The sequence below is a fragment of the Megascapheus bottae genome, chromosome 8 (assembly GCF_031878675.1).
Source record: "Megascapheus bottae isolate mThoBot1 chromosome 8, mThoBot2.hap1, whole genome shotgun sequence".
Lineage (NCBI taxonomy): Eukaryota > Metazoa > Chordata > Mammalia > Rodentia > Geomyidae > Megascapheus > Megascapheus bottae.
Genome location: NC_143516.1, coordinates 14,097,070 through 14,102,217, shown reverse-complemented (window position 1 = coordinate 14,102,217; position 5,148 = coordinate 14,097,070).

The window sequence follows — 5,148 nt, the reverse complement described above, 5'->3', positions numbered from 1 at the left end:
AAAAATGAAATGCTAGTATACTGGGAGTAAGGTTTCTTCATAAATAAATTTTTCTTAAGCCAGACACCACCTCCCCAGTCTGTGAAATACCAAGGAAATGGCGCAACTCTTCCTATCTTATTGTATGGATTTTTGAGAACTGCATAAACCACTTAGGCTGGTTCTTATGAAGCAGCTGCTAAAATTGTAGAGTATGCTGTTGCTTTGTTTAAGTGAGAGAACACTAAGATATAGTGATGAGTATTATTTTAGGTCCTTGTTTTCTCTGTGATTTTTATTAATCTGATCTTGACACTGAAAAATGCTTCTGGGCTGTAGATGACCAGTACAGAAAGGTCATCTAATGTCAATTCAGCCAGTGGTGCATTGCAAATGAATCTTGACTACCGTGCAGTGGCATTTTGGTGCTTTATTTATCAGGTTTGGGATAGTATTCTTATACTTCATAACAAACAAAATGCCATGTTGGATTCAGGGAATCATTCTCCTCTGTTTCCATCAAGATTACGAAAGAACAATTTTATGTTTTCATGAAATTTTATGTTTCATAAAATAAGTCTTTCTACTTTTGATATTTATTAGTGCTACAAAACTCAAACTAATAAAATAATAAAAATAAATAATAAGCAAATAATAAAAGCTCAAAATAATACAATCATAAATGGTAATAAGACAAAGGAAGACATTGTATAAACAAAGAAGGCTATTTCCTTTTATAAGAGAGGGCACTTAAAATACAGCTCAATAAACAACAAAAGCCTCAAAATGAAATCAAGATTTGTATTTATGCTTAGCAAAATGAACTCCGGAATATGCAAATCAAGTTTTTCTTTGTGTTTTTTTGTGTGTTTAATGGACTATGTGAAGTTATATTCTCTTCTTTTGCTTTTGTTCTCCCTATGGTTTATCTCCTGTTGTTACTGTATCTAATTTTGGTCCCCAGTGTATTGTATATATGTTTATTTGAATTAGGGAATGGAAGGGTACCAGCAAGATGGTGAGACAAAGAACAAAGGGCGAACAGATGATAATCACAAAACAATATGTTGGGAATGAATGTTATAACTTGGAAGGGGTGGGGGTAAGGAAAGTGGGAGAAAAATGTGGGAGGGGGTAATAATGTCTGAGAAGAAATGTACTCACTATCTTATGTGTGTAACTGGGGTAACCCCTCTGTATCACCCTGACAATAAAATTAAAAAGGAAAAGATTTGTATTTTAAAAATTGAATATGTTAAACTAACTGAAAGCACAAGGACAAGTTGGGAAAGGGATAATTAAAGGAGAACTAGATCTTTCATCCTCACAGAAGTATTTGCCTCCTCTTTCTGGACTCTCATCAGAGCTGGTCCTCCAATATCACTGGGTGGTCCCGGGCTGTGACCTAAGGGCACTGATTAGCAATGACAGTTACACTCTTTCTTAGTCATTCTTATAGATCTATGGGAAGTGTTCTTCATTTGCATTTAAAACACAGCAGGGATAAAGTGACCTAGTTTACAGCTCTTCTCTCCATAACATAGATGTCTTTTTGCGTGTCTGTTGATTTTATACCTGTCTTATTTAATGCCTGTCTTTTATATTGTCTCTGCTGTTATAACAAAATAGTGGATGTTGGGTAATGTCTAAAGAAGAGTTTTATTTGTCTCATTACTCTAACAATTCAAAAGTCCAAACAGAATGGTGTTAGTGTCTAATGAGGGCCCCTAAGGCTGTGTCATAACGTGGTTGAAAAGTAGAAAAGAAAATGGACACATTTAGAAGAGACCTAACACACTGAGTTGATTCATGTTAAAACAATTCTCATGCAAACTAACTGAGTCCTTTACAAACTACATTAATAGTTTCTGTGGGTAATGGCCCCATGATCTGATCACCTGTTAGCGATCCACTACTTCAGCATTCTCATGCTAGGACTCAAACTTTCAGCTCCTGAATCTTTGGAGGGATATACTCAAACTATATCCAGATTTGTTTTTAAGTTTTTTAATTGTATTTTATCGTTAGGGTAATATACAGAGGAGTTACAGTTACATTCATCAGGTAGTGGGTACATTACTTCTTGACTATTGTTACCCCTTCCCATGTTTTTCTCCCACTTTCACTCATCTTGTTTTTTCCTTACCTTCCAGATTCTTTTAAATGTTCTTTCTACATATTCAATTCTTATAATATTTCTAGTATACTTTAACATTTCCAGTGTGCATTTCTTCTGTCTAAAGAAAATTTGACTGGAGAATGGAATTTGATTATTCAGAATAGATGTTTAACACACAAAGCACAAGAGAGTATTAATGACTTTTAATTGAATAGGTAATATGCTCTAGCATTGTGCTGAGCATTCACAAACAGAAGATAGTACATGGTAATTGCAGAAGCTTGACGTATGACTCTGCCTCTTGGTTATTTTCAAGGGGATGGGGAGTATGTACTACAGTAAATTATGTTGACATAGCACCTCAGACAGTAGGACTTGCTTACTTGCTTTCTGTCTAGTGTATTTTGTTGTTTCTTGGAAATGTCAGTGTAAAGGTCCATCTTGGAGAATTATTCACTTACTCTATTAGAGTGATAAGTGGTAAGCCATTGCCAAAGCAGAGATAGCACACGATGCTATCCTTGAAAATGGAATGCCCTTGGCTTCTCTCATTACTCATAAACTTGTGACACTATTCCCTCTGCCTTATTAAATGGTCTTTCTTCATGCTATTATAAAGGCTGAAAGGTCAGATAGAGCTTGGTTTATGCCTCAGAGCCATGAGAGAAAAGTTTAAAGCATGTCAGACTGGAAAAGCAAGTCTAGGTTCGGCTAACGTATTTTCTCTACTTCTTACAAGTTTCTTCTTTTTGGTTTTTTGTTTTGTGGTCAGTCATGGGGTTGAACTCTGGGCCTGGGCACAGTCCCTGAGCTCTTCAACTCAAGGCTAGCATTCTACCACTTGAGCCATAGTACCTTTTCTGGTGGTTAATTGGAGATAAGAGTCTCATGGACTTTCATGCCCCAGCTGGCTTTTAACTGTAATCCTCAGATATCAGCCTCCTGAGTAGCTAGAATTACAGGAATGAGCCACCAGCCTCTGGCCTATACACCCAGTTTTTAAAATACATTGTACTTTGGGGCCAGGAACAAAGCCTATTAGTAGAGTGCTTGAGTGAAGCCCTAGGTTTGATTCCTCAGTACCATATACCCAGAAAAAGTCAGAAGTGGTGCTGTGGAGCAGAGCACTAGCCTGTCCAAGGACAGTGCCCAGGCCCTTACTTCAAGCCAGTCCCAAGACCAGCAAAAAAATACATTGTATTTTGATTTGCCTCAATATATCCATGCAACCTGAAATTGTCTTCTTTCTGTATGGGAATGTAAGTTCCTTATGTATCTGTTTGTTTGTTCATTTTGCTATTCCTGAGACTTAGCCTAACTAGATAGTTTAGAAACATACACAGCATGAATTTCATTGAATAATGTAAGTTCAACTGTTTATGCTCCCATAGTTGAGTTTAACTGCTTCTTATTCTTCATTTAATTTGAGATTACTTAATGAAAAGTTTAAAAAAAGGATAAGAAAGAAAGTAAAATTTGAACAAGATGATTGGGAAGGAGTGAGGGGAGGGGAATTGGCAGAAAAATATGGGAAGGGGTATCAGTGTTCAAGAAGTAATGTACCCACCACCTGACAAATGTAACTGCGACCCCCTATACATCACTCCAACAATAAAACACAATTAAAAAAACAAGAAACTAACATTTGTAGAATATTTTTCAGTTTACAAAATATCTCATTCAACAATGCTATTATCCTAATATTTCATTTTGGTCCATGCAAAAGTTGTGGCTCAGAAATGTTAGGTAAATTGCCTTAAATTTCCTCAATGAGCGAGTATTGTGATAAATGTGGCAAGAAGCTATCACTGTCTAGATAGGCTTCCTTTCACTCTCCGGTGTCCCTCTGGTTATCATTAGAGCCAGAGCATTTGGTAAGAACTGTGACCTCAACAGTGTGACTCTCCCAGCATCTTTGACTGACCTTGCACAGTGACAAGTCAGTAGGCAGTGCCCTCTTGTCTCCTGAGTTGTAATCTTTTGTGCATTGGTGATACACTTTTTCTATCTCAGCAGAGTGTCTGTGATCCATTTCATCTGCCATTGGCATCACTTTCTTCCATTATGGCAGTAGCCCCTGGGCAGAAGGCCTGGTTTCATGTCTGCATCCCATCTTTCAGCTTCCCAAGCACAGTTTCAGCACAGTTGCTGATTTTCAAGGATTTTAGAGAAAGATGAAAAAATTTCATATCCACAAAAACACGACAAAATGCTCTGGCAAGCACACATCATAATCCTGCTAAGTTTAGTCTTAGGATGAATCATCTAGAGACTGTTACTTGCTCCGTGTTTGTTGGCTGTTTTATTTTTAGAAAATCTGAATTTCAGTGAAATCCATTTGGCGGTCCATAATCGGTGTGGATCCAATCCAAACGAGGTAATTAGGGGTCAGCTGGAGGTAGTTATCTTCATCTATGAGCTAGCCCCAGGAAGTCGAGCTCTATGGAAAGCTTTAAAGCAACATTTTCTTCCCTATGACCAATTTAGAATAAAAGAAGGTATTAAAGGCTTTTTTAGTACTACCCTAGCTAGGATTGTTGTCTTTCTCCCTCTTTTTGGAAAAAAACCAAAAACCAAAAACCAAAAAACAAAAATGAATCTTCTGGTCAGATTCTCTCTGAAACAGTGAGAAAAATGAACGCTAATAGGAGAATTCCCAGAGGCATGTCTGTTGAGCTGGGCCACCTTCATTTTGAGTGTCTCTCTCTCTGTCAAGGATTATTTTTTTAAGATTTTTTTCTAAGACACATGTAACCCATCCTCTAGGATTAGAGAAGAGATTTCACAGTGGGTCGCTTTCTCTTTAAATTTCATAGTTCTTTTCCTTTTTAAAAATTTGTAGTTCTTAAAGGCAGTCCAAATGAATGATTAGCAATGCATTTCTCTTTATGAGAAAGCATATGTAACTGTAATAAGTGAGTCAGGTCTGCAGGTTGGTTTTTGTCTAATGGAAGGGAGGGCCCTTGGCATGGATTTAGAACATCACAAGTACCAGCAGGCGCTCTTGTCTATGTACCATTGTGTTCCCACTGTCAAGTAGCTGGCACCTC